The sequence below is a fragment of the Prionailurus bengalensis genome, chromosome A2 (genome assembly GCF_016509475.1).
Source record: "Prionailurus bengalensis isolate Pbe53 chromosome A2, Fcat_Pben_1.1_paternal_pri, whole genome shotgun sequence".
NCBI classification, from domain to species: Eukaryota; Metazoa; Chordata; class Mammalia; order Carnivora; family Felidae; genus Prionailurus; species Prionailurus bengalensis.
This window is the reverse complement of record NC_057348.1, coordinates 140661171-140673793: the sequence shown is the minus strand read 5'-3', so window position 1 is coordinate 140673793 and position 12623 is coordinate 140661171. Positions and strand designations below refer to the sequence as shown.

The following is a 12623-nucleotide window of genomic DNA, read 5'->3' as shown; positions in this document are numbered from 1 at the left end:
TATGGCTGCTCCTATAGACATGACCTGTATCCTCATCAGTGTTGGCATATGTCAGAACAGCTTTCCACTGGTAGGAATTAAAATATGTGCCCTGCCATTATGATGATGAGCATCTGTCTTTGTTTACATCAGGATTGGCTCAAGTTAGAAAATGTCAAAGAAAATAATAAGGAAGGAATACCAAATATTTTTTGGCTCTGCTTCCTCCTACGTGTGACAGAACACCACAGCCTGAGTTGTTTTGGCAGGATGACTTCTTGTCAGTGGAAGAAACGCGAAACCAAAAATGCAGGACTAGTATCTCATAATTTTTCTTCCAAAAATTTGCAAGTGTAGATCTTTTCTAAGAAAAGAAGACTAGGGTTGAAAAGGCAAGACTTTACCAAAATTGGGTGGGCCCTAATGAATCAGCCTGCTCTTAAAATAACAACAAAGTAAGTGGTAAAATCTGGGTACCCCCAAAATGGTCAAGTTAGTATATGGTTTGGGGCAAAGGAGACAGGTTAAAGCAGTACCTCCAAAAAAATGAAATTAGTCCATGATGGTCGACTTTTTAAAAATAATGTTTTGAGGCATCCAATGGAGGAATTGGAAGCTGCTTTATGCAGCCAGCTGATGCCTTCAAAAATAAACTCCTATTTAGCAAGTCCATTCAGAAATTTCAAATCCATCAATATCTTTGAAATGCTGAGAAGTTTCTTCTGCAAATATAACTCGTTGGGCACTTTGTGAATAGACAGAACATCTGTGGTGCTTGTGACACAGCTTAGAGGAAGAATCTTTATGCAGTAAGTTCTACACCCATTGCTTTCTCTGGCCCTGCTTGTCTATGGTAAGGTATCAACTTTGTTAATGCTGGTGCCTTGAATCATTGCCTTTTCAAAATGTTTTCTCATGAAATGAAAGCAGAATATGAACTCCTTCTCTTTTACAAATCTGTGATACAGAAATATGCTGACAACTTGAAACCCCGCAACTCTTTAAAGTACTTCTGATCAGACAACCTGAAAATTGAAACATGAACTCTTAATCTTCCCTCTGCTGACATCAACAGCATTCCGTTGCTGAAGACGAAACTCAGTGATGTGAAGCCAGTGGAAATTAAACAACATAAATCCACTATCCACGTCAGATAATCTTGGAATATCTTGGCGTTCTCTTATGATAAGCCCACTGTGTCTTTTGTGAACATGAACTGATTCTGTTTGCTACAACATGCCATTGTGAGCGCAGCTTTTCAGCCTGTGTTCCCGTCAAAGCAGAAAGCCTACAGAAAGGTACCTAGACGTCACGCCAGACACTATTCAGTAATTTCAGCTTCTCATTCAAGCCATGGGAGAGATGCCTTCTCATTGAAGTTTATTTTTTAGCAAAGACAAACTTTATGGTTTAATTTTATTTGCGCACATTGGATGTCTTTCTTTCCTTCTTCCTATTTTTTTAGAAAGTTGCCTGAAATTAATTTTGCATGTAAAGGAGTATGGAAAAGGCACAATTCTTTATAAAAGTGTTTTGATCTAATGCAACAAAAGCAGCTATATACATAATTTTGTTTTTCGTTGTATATAAATATCTCTGAGAAGAAAAGCTAGCTTTCACCAGATTCCCAAAGCCTCTATGATACAAAAAGGGTTAAGAATAATAGCATGAAGTTAAACATATCTTGAGGTCAGAGAATCTTTATAATCTGCCCCCCTTTCCACAGCACCTGGGAGAGTGACTGCAATTAATGCCCAGAATGTTGGTCATGGTAGTTATGGTTTTCCCATTCCCTAAAGGATGTTGACCACAAGAGACAGAGTTGGCTGAATGAGCAGGTACACTCATGAAAATTAATTTTAAAACTGAGTGCAAATCTCTATTCTTCATCAAGACAAGGAAGAAAGCTTCTTTATTAAATATTTTATGGCCTGGAAAAGGAAAATCTGACTAGGAGGATGTAAAATGAAAATTTGTTTCCTTTCGTTGATACTACAAAATGGTGGGGGAGAATATGTTTTTTTTTTTTTTTTTTTACTTGTACTGCATTTCCATACTGGATTCAAAGTCAAAGTCTTTAATGATTAAAGTAAACATCATTAGGATATTGATATTTTCGTGGGCCATATTATGTCCCTTCGAAATTCATATATTGAAGTCCCACCCCAGTACCTCGGAATGTGACTTTATTTGTAGACAAGGTCCTTGCAGGGGTAATCGAGTTAAAATGAGATCACTAGGGTGGCTTCTAATCCAATATGACTAGCATCCTCACAAAGAGGAAATGTGAACACATACAGGATGGATGGAAGACACGGGGAGAGGATGGCCATTTACAAGTCAAGGAGAGAGACCTGGAACAGACCTATCTCTTATGCCCCTTGGAGGAAACGAATCCTGTGGACTCCTTGACTCAGGACTTCTATCCTTCAGAACTGTGATAAAATAAATTTCTGTTGTTTAAACCACCTACTCTGCAGTGCTTTGTTAGGGCAGCCTTAGCAAGCTAGAACATATATACAGAATAAATCCCAGGAACTCCAGACAAAGACCATGAAAATAGGCTAAGGGGACCCTGGAAGTAACACTGAACTGGGACACAGAGGCAGATAGGATTATTAATCCCTATGACCACCGCCTAAGGAAGGAGAAAGCTCTTCAGCTCTAACATAGATCAGCAGCTCAGAGCTTCAAAGTTTTAAGTTCTTCCATCATACTTTAAGTCTATCAGATAATGTGATGCCTCTGGTATAGGAGTCAAGATTTGTGTGTCTAATTAGTAATTTTTTTTTCATGCACAGAAGTGTAAAATGTAAAATCTCAATGTGAGGGGTAGAGGAAGAGGAGGAATTATAAAAGCAGCCTGAAAAGTAAATCCTTACTTTATTGGGCTCCGGCTACAATCGACTTGGCTAACCTGCTTCTGCTTTTTGCACAGCAAGTCTTCAGTTGCTTTTCTCTGCCCCTATTCCCACCTCTGGAGGAACGTGGGTGTTTCCTGGCTCCTCTCCCTTTATACCCTCTCATGGTTTCAGGTATCACCTTAATGGCCTTGGACTCCTGTTGTCCTTCAGGCTTGAGTTTGCATCCTGGCTGTGCCCTTTACTTCTCGTGGGTTGCTTTGGGCAATCTGATCAGCCTTCCTGAGGTCTGAGTTTCTTTAGATCGCAACAGTATCACCATCACAAGGTGTTATGGAGTGTGAGCGAGAAACTGCCTCTAAGCTCTCAGCATAGGTGTGGCCCAGAGCAAGTGTGCAATAAATGAGAGCTGAATTAAAAATAACAACAATACAACAAACCGGTGTATGGTACTTACTATGTGCCCAACACTGATCTAAAAGCTTTACATGTATCGACTCATTTAATTCTCACAACAGATGAGGAAACTAAGGCACAGAGAAATTATGCAACTTGCTCAAACTCACACAGTCAGTAAATGATGGTTCTTCATTACTCAGGTAGTCTGACTCCAGACACTATCTTCTCAAAATATTAGGCATACTGTATCTCTCCGACTATTATTATTATTTATTAATGACACAGCCCTTCTTTTCTCCCTTGAGCTTCCAAATCGTATGGCTTAAAAACAAAAATAAAGGGGTGCCTGGGTGACTCAGTCAGCTAAGCGTTCGACTTCGGCTCAGGTCAGGATCTCATAGTTCATGGCTTCGAGCCCCACAGCAGATTCTGTGCTGACAGCTCAGAGCCTGGGACTTGCATTAGATTCTGTGTCTTCCTCTCTCTCTGCCCCTCCCCTGCTCTCTCTCTCTCTCTCTCTCTCTCTCAAAAATAAATAAACATTAAAAAATTAATAAAAACAAAAATGAAAACAACAACAACAAAACTCTCTGGATACCTCACAGTCACCTCAGATGCAACATGCTCAAATGAATCCCCACACTGCTCACCATCCCTGCTCCTTTCTTGGGAGTGGATGGCATATAGCCCAGCGAGAAACCTGGTGTCACATCAGATTCCTTGTTTTCCCTAACCTTCCCACACCCCAGCAATCTATTGATTTCTATTTCTCTCCTCTTCTCTCCATCCCTAAAACTTCCCTTGAAGTTCAAGACGTCATCGTCTCTGCTCTAGATAATAGCAACAGCCTTCCAACTGGTTTTTCTGCCTCTAGGCTCAAAGAGCCCATATCTCCTTACCTCACCTTCTCCACGGATTTGTTTTTAAGTTTATTTATTCATTTTGAAAGAGAGGAAGAGAGAGAGAATCCCAAGCAGGCTCCGCAGCACTGTCAGCACGGGGCCCCATGTGGAGCTCTGGTCATGAACTTTGAAATCGTGACCTGATCTCCAACAGTTGGACACTCAGTTGGACGCTCAGCCAACTGAGCCACACAGGCATTCTCCACAGATGTAAAATACAAATCTGACCGTTTCAATGCTGCCTAAAGGATTAATTTGGGGTTCATTAGCATAGCCCAGAAGACCCTCATATATGACTGCTATCTACCTCTCCAGCCTCAACTCCCCCTCCTACCAAGTCCCATACTTCCCTGAACTTGACTAATCTTCTGTTGCTCTCTTCATCCTGCTATCCTTCCATCCCTGTCTCTGTCTCTCTTTCGGTCTCTCTCATACACCATGTTGTTTCACGACTAGTATATTAGAGTCTACATTTTAAAAAAATTGCTCAGCTTATCCACCGGGAATACATAAAACAATCACAGGAAGATATGATCACTAACTTTCCCACCCACCATTTCTCTCCCTGCCAAAATACTCACCAAATTAAATTTGTTACTTGAAGAAAAATAAAATCGCTTGAAAATCAGTTTTATAAGTAAGCAAATTTTTAGAGAATCATCTCTCAAAGACATAAAACTTCTAAAGCAACCACACACCAGCCATTATTTATATTCTGTTTTTAGCATCTTAATACCTCATGTTCTATCTGAAAGATAAAATGACTGGTTTTCTCCTGGTGACATAATGGACTAGCATGTGACCAGTTATCATTTCTCTTCTCTGAAACCAAAGCTTCAAGGACATAGAGATGGAATTGTTGAAAAGGCCTTGGGATTGACACGGTTATGCGCCTCTCCCTGCTGCTGAAAATGTACAGTTTGTCACTGTGTGTCACGAACGTCAGGATGAGGCAAACTTGTGGTAGCCTATCCAGTCTCCCTCTTTCTTTGAATGCCAGTTTCCCATTTAATCCATAAAAGTTACATGTTGAAAGTACAGTTGAAACTGAGTGCCCCTTGATCACCTGCGCTCTGGGTCGAGCACTCAGAAAAATTCTCAGTAGTTGGTAGATGGTGCTGCGGAGTAAAAAGAAGAAATCGGAAGCAGCCCTAAGTTCTACGTACCGTTATTTCATCTCCTAACCTGAAGGGAGAGCAGTATTGTGTAATGGCAGAATGCACAGGCTTGGAAGTCAAAGTCACCAGGGTCTTCTTTGCAGCTGTACCTATGTGACGATGGAGAAGCACTTCATCTAAGGCTCTGTTTCCTCATGCGAAAATAAATAAATAAATAAATAAATGGGAAGTTGTGTGTAAAACATATAATTAAATATTGAATAACAAATGGAAGCTCTTCTTATTTATGAAGAGTGATCGGGCAGTGATTGACAATTTCAGGAAAGCTAGTTCTTAACATCAAATGGGAATGAGACATTACTAAAATCTTTAGTCACTGAAATCTCTCACCATTCAAGGATTTAAGTTTTGTATATGATGCAGGAAGTATACCTTTGGCTGCTCAACTTTCAAAAATATGTATATACTACATACTATAATCTTAATGATTTTTTCTACTTTTATAAAATGACTAACCCAGAAATCTTTTCTCTGATCTTCAATTAAGAGAAAAATAAAGTAATCCATAATGATATGTTCTCCAAAATTACATAATTATATATTAACCCAAGCCCATCCTTGTTCTTATATATATTATTTAGGATTAGCAAGTTGGTGTGGGGGAAGAAATATATTTCAGTAAAAACTGTATGTGCTACCTTCTACTCTGAAGTTTGTTATTAAAAATGTGTTGTAGTGATGAAATAATTGGAAACCAAGTAAGTGAACAAAGTTGGATTAACACAATGTGTTAAAACTTTATAGGGTCTAGTTAGAAACACAGCACATCAGTCAAAAGACAGAAACTCCTAGATGTATTAATTTTTTTCTGATAAGAGTTGCATATTGGCCTAATAACTCCCTGTGCCAGAAGTAGGCAATTTGTTTCCAATCAAATCAAACCTACTTACCTTTTTAAGTAAAGAACAATTATAAATACGTCTTATTGAATACAATACTCCTCAAAATGAAAATTTTAAAGCCAGTCTTAGATTCCAAGTGTAAACTCTAAATCATCTAGTAGAGGGAAAACTCAGGATCTTATATAAAGCCTTCAGATAAATAACGATCACTTTCCAAGTACCTACCATTCTGATGACAAGCACTGCACTAGCTAACTTTTGTTTATTTTTTTCTAGTCTTCTCAAAAACTGGCTTTTCACATTTGAGGAAACAAAGTCAGAGAAGGCAAGGGACTAACCCAAAGTCAACAACTTGCTAATGTTTAAACTGGGATTAGCTTATTCTTGTATCTTCCTACTAGGGGTTAGGCTTCCCATGAAAAACTGTCTTATTTTATTTAAAAGATACTTCTTACAAAAGAGTTATTTGCCAAAACTTCATATGGCTGTATAGCTCATGAAAACAATGAGATTCAGTGGGTAGAGGAATTTGTAGCTCTTCGTGACTAATGTACTTTTAAAATATACTAACGATCATTAAAGCCAAATACCCCATGAAAAATAATAGGCAAAAGAAATAAAGTGTTCTTTTAAAACCTGGTCTTTGGTTTCCTGTTTCATATTATAATTGGTTGATGTCTGAAAAAGTCTGTGTTCATTTTCAGAAATGGCAACAATCTCCTAAAATAGAGTCTGGGCATAAATGAGAAACAAAACGAGCTTTACTCTTTAAAAAAAAAAAAAAAGAAAAGAAACGTCTTGGCAAGAAAAAAGAATGCCCTTAACAAACTATGAAAAAACATGAACTTCAGTATTTAAGAACCAAGTTTATGAATGATTGGTAACGACAGAACTTGACAATGCCCAGTGTTGGGAAGGAAAACTTTCTTTGTCTCATTCGCTATTGCTGAGTTCCTTCGTTGAAACAGACGTGTTAGAAGAGAATTCTGCAGTGTCTGTCTACATGGAAATGCACATACCCTTTAAATTAGCAATTCCACCTCAGCCTGGCAAAAGTGTGCCAATACATACACACACACACACACATATACATACAAATGCTAACTACATTTTTGATAGAGGAGACAAAATCTTGAGAAAATGAAATGTCCAACAATAAGAATTTGAAAAGAATTGCCAGATAGGGTACAGTGAAGCACATTGTGGTTACTACAGATACTCCGAGTACATTGTCATGTGGGAAAAGCAAGTTGTAGACCATTGTGGACACCATAGGCCTATTTATGTTAAATATATTGTTAAATTAAACAAAAATGCCCTTAGACTGATGTGGCTGTATTGCGGTGGCAGCCTATAGGGGCAAACCAAAATCTAAACCTACAAATGCCTCAAAGTCACAAAATTAAAACACTAGGGACAACCAGTCATAAACAGCCAATAGGCATAAAGCTTTAGCCAATCAATAATTTCCTTTCTTGCTTCCCTTCTTTTCTCTGTATGAGTCTTTCCCCTGGTCCTTGTCTGTGGAGCCCTCCTAACCACTTCTGGTTTGGTGCTGCCCGATTTGAATCAGTTTTTGCTCAAATAAACTCTTACAATTTTTAATATGCCTCAGTTTATCTTTTAACAGTATACACGCACATTCACTTTTATATTTCTAGGAAATTTCTGGAATTACATAGAAGAAACTGTAACCGGGAGTTATCACTGGTAGAGAGAGGAGGGAAGAGGACTTTTAGTTTTCCACTGTGTAATTTTGTATTATTTCACCATAAGCAGCAATGACTTTGTAAGAACAAAAAGGATTTTAGAACAGCATAATACAAAAGACTGTACAAGTGATTCTATTTAACAAAATTATGAAGGGCACCTGGGTGGCTCAGTTTGTTATGCCATCAGCTCTTGGTTTCAGCTCAGGTCATGACCTCCCAGTTTGTGGGTTCAAGTCCTTCATTGGGCTCCACGCTGACAGTGTGGAGCCTGCTTAGGATTCCATCTCCCTCTCTCTGTCCATCCACCTCCTTTATCAAGTAAATAAACTTTAAAAAAAAGTTATTAGAGCTACAGGAAGTGAGGTCCCCACCTGCTAACATCCGGGATGGAAGTGAGCGTTGCTGGGGCCCGGATGTGAGGAGAAAGGGACTGACTGTAGGCAGAGCGTGTCTCCACCCAGCCCTTGGATTCCGCTCCTTCATTTCCAACCTGGAAGAAATTTACATCTATTCCCTGGACCATGAAAAGCTATGACAATCCCCCTGTGATAAAAACCACCAGATCAGAGCCTAAAGGATTCCTTACCCTCTTATCAAGTGCAGAAAGAATCATCCTGATGTCGAAAGCAAAATGGTTTCGACCATTTTGACTTGTCCCTTCAGTGCTCGCCACCAGGTACATCTGGCCAAATCAGTCATCATATCTTCAGCTATGACGATAAAAGTCATATTGAGCAGGATGTTGTCAACCAAACCAGGAACCTTGCTCTCTGGCTGAGAGCAAATGGCAGTGTCCTCCTTGGGATGGAGACTGGGATAAAGATCTGGGGGAAACAGACCAGCACCCCATTTGTCTGGGGGCACAGCCAACTATGTGGCAATAATAACCCTGCAAACAACATCGTTGTGGAACATGAGAGTAACCTGGCTTCAGGCATGCATGCTCTCTCTGCTAAATGTTCTGCCATGGAAAAACAATGGAAATGTACGGCAACTGAAGATATATCTCATCAAATGCCAGACCCTAGAAGTCTCTTGCTTCTTCCTGCTACCAGTGGGTTCTTCATTTTTCCCCCTCCTAATCTAGTCATAGAAAGATAAACTGCCTGTGACTTTAAACAAAAATTGTTTTAATTATTGAAGCTTAAAATGTGCAATAATAATTTGAATCATTTTGAGTACTTTTACAGCTCCATCTTGAATCAAATATTAAACAAAGTTTAGTCATACAGAAGTAAGATCTATCACAAAAAACTTTCCTTTTTCCTTACAGGAAATTTAATGCCTCAAAGAGTTTACCTTAAGACCTTAGTGACTTTGTACTATAACCTGTGAGTACACAGCAGATTGGATTTGACACATCCCAAACAATACCACCATTTTGAGGCTTCATCCTTTTTACTTCTTAAAGGAAGTCTGAGGCAAGAAGAGGCAATGACATTTGTGACATTTGTGACATCTGGGCAGATGAGTTTTTTTCTTCTCTCCCACCTTCTCTCTCCACCTCCTCCCTTCCCTCTCTCTTTGGTTGCAAACAGAGGAGAAAAAAACAAAGAGAAAACATATAATTATGAACAAAAAGAAAAGCATTTGTTTTGGTTTTTTTGTTTGTTTGGTTTGTGTTTGTTTTTGAGAAAAAGCACAAAAGGGGGAGAAGCAGAGAGAAAGAGGGAGACAAAGAATCTGAAGCAACCTCCAGGCTCTGAGCTGTCAGCACAGAGCCCAACGCTGGCTCAAGCTCACAAGCTGTGAGATCATGACCTAAGCTGAAGTCTAGATCGTGACTTGAGACAAGGTCAGATGCTCAACTGACTGAGCCACCCAGGCACCCCTGCATTTTTCAGCTTTTTATCAAGCACCTTCCCTGTACCAAGAAGTATGCTATGTCACAGTATCCAAAGCACATACTTTGCCTTCACTGAGTTTAGCTGGGAGTGGGGTGGAAGGGATATAGGCCAGAAGTCACTCTTCCATTGCAGTGCGAAGTTACATGGCAAGTAAATGTCTCATAGTCCTCAAATATCTACACAAAATAATATGTACCTAACTGTCCTCTTCCTTAATAGGTCAGACGCCATCTAAAGATCACTATTACTTTACCAGCAGCCAATTTATAGAAAAATTGGGGAAATTAATTTCTTTCATGACTACCTCATTAATAAAGATGAGCATTTAGGAAATATTTCTCATTTTGTGGACTTCTACTCTTTGTTTTGTCCTAATCACTCCTATGGGATGTCATTTTTCCTGTTAGCCACTTTTATGTCAGCAAATGTTTGCTATATTGAATCCAACAATGAATTCTCCTGGATGGATATATTTATCCAAAGTTCACTGCCAAGAGTTTTTTTTTTTTAATTTTAAATTTTATTTTATTTTTTGAGAGAGAGAGGGGGGGCATGTGCATGTAAGCAGGGGAGGGGCAGAGGGAGAAGGAGAGAGAGAATCTCATGTAGGCTTCATATCCAGTGCAGAGCCCAATGTGGGACTAGATCCCATGGTTGTGAGATCATAACCTGAGCTGAAATCAAAGGTCAGAAGCTCAACGGACTGAGCCACCCAGGTGCCCCAAGAGCTTTTTTCTTTTTTAAACACCATTTCCTGTCTTCATCACTACTCAGCAAGTACCCTTAAATTACTACTCATGATCTCTTAGTAAACGTCTGCTTTCTTCCAACAATGTAGAATGTATCTCTATAATAAACCAAACGGTCTACTTTATATCCGTACTTCTTTCCAGTTCACTTTCAAAAATAAAAGCAGGTACCTTCTTTAATAACTTTGAAACTAAGCCCTCTGCTGTACCTGTGAGACTGGTTTTGTATGACACTTGAGAGTTTAGGGATGCAATCTGTATCTAACAAATGAATTCCGCATCTTTTGAAGCTACCTTGCTCAATTCCTTTAGCATACTCTGTTAACAGGATGAAACTATGTTTCTATAGCTCTCCCATCTTTAAAATGTTTGTATATGCCACATTCTATGGACAATTTCGGTTGACATATCTATCATCCCTATCAGTGTGCAAGTTCCTGAAGAGCAGGGATACCATTTGTGTCTCAGATACAAACAGGATCCCTAGTGAAAATACGGGATCTAAGAGGAAATCCAACTTTGCTTCTGTAAACCTGATCGTATATAAAGTTGTGTATTACATAAATTGTTCCTGCTAACTCTCTTTTTCTGTTTAGTGGTCTCTTTTCTTACTGGGTTCATGGCCAAGTCTGCTATGGAAGAAGTCTACAGTTTTGACATTCCACTTGACAACAGCAATACAGATACCTTCCCACACCCAATAAAAACATATCCACCTCCTTCCTCCTACAGACACTTAGACAATTAGTTCTGAGGCCAAATACCTTCTGCGTATTATATTAGTCAATCCTTTCAAGAATCCTAAAAAGTATATAGCATTGCCATTATATAGAATAGAAGGTTAGTTCCTTCAGGCTTGTATAGTGAGTAAATAAATGTTGGAGGCTGGGATTTGCCCTTACAACTGTCCAACTCCAGAATCCATGCCTTTTCCAATTTGTCTTGCAGCCTCCATTCTTTCTAAGTCCTGATCATCTGAAAGCCATTTATGTATTCTAAGTAAACTAGTCCATATAGAGTATCCTTCCCAGATCATTATCAAATTGTCTCTTTTCATGGTTTACTTATGAAAACATGGTTTTGACAATAGAATTGTGACTGGAGGCGAGAATAAAAGACAGAGCTAAGGAAAAGGGCAACATTGGTCCAAGAGGGCCTACGTTGTGAAAAGCGGCCATGACAACTCCCGCACTTAAAATTCTTTAGTGGTGGGGTGCCTGGGTGGCTCAGTCAGTTAAGGGTCCGACTTGTGATTTTGGCTCAGGTCACTATCTCACAGTTCGTGAGTTTGAGCCCCTCATCAGTTTCTGTGCTGCCGGCCCAGAGCCTGTTGGGATTCTTTCTCTCCCTCTCTTTCTCTCTCGCTCTGCCCTTCCCCTGCTCATGCATGCTCTCGCTTTCTCTCTGTCTCTCAAAATAAATAAAATTTAAAATATTTTTTAAAATAAATAAGAATTTGATAAAAGGACACTTTTAAAAATTCTTTCGTGGTTCCCCATTGGCTTTTATTTGTTTAATACATAATTAGTGGGTCCCTACGAAGTCCCAGCTACTGTTCACCAGAGGAAAGTAGACCAAACAGCTGCCCTCATGATGCTTACATTATAGGGAGGTGATGGAGAGTAAAAACAGATAAATGGAGCATACTGTGATAGGTAGGCATGGAAAAACAGGGCAGGTTAAGAAGTCTGGGAGTGTCTTCCTTGTAAAGTCCAAACTTTCGTTTGGCAGACAAAAGTTTTCACCATTTGGTCATCATCTACTGTATGCCACAGTAAAAACTACACTCAGTCTTTCCGAAGTTCTTTTTGTCTTGTGCCCCCACTCTAACCGTTCTTCAGTCTTCTGAGTAGTGGACACATCATTTCTTTCATGACATCCTTGAATTTTTCCTCTGGCACCTCCAAATTCTTATTTGTATGCCAGAGCATGCAGAAATTCCATAATAGCATTTATCACAGACTGTGTTGTCATTTCCCACTGTCAATATCTGTCTTCTTCAAATAGATGACAAACTCACTGATGCAAGAGCCATGCTATTTCACCTTAAATCTGTGACACTTAATACCAAGCCTGGCAGGGAGTAAACATTCAGTAAATACTTCATGAAGGATGGGAATGCATGTTCAGATGAAATAAGGCCATTTAAGCACA

At 39.3% G+C, this 12623-nt stretch overlaps 1 pseudogene; it reads left to right on the top strand.

The window, feature by feature from the left end:
* The first annotated feature begins 249 nt into the window (after positions 1–249).
* On the top strand, positions 250–8960 carry LOC122488325 (annotated as a pseudogene).
* Positions 8961–12623: the final 3663 nt, after the last annotated feature.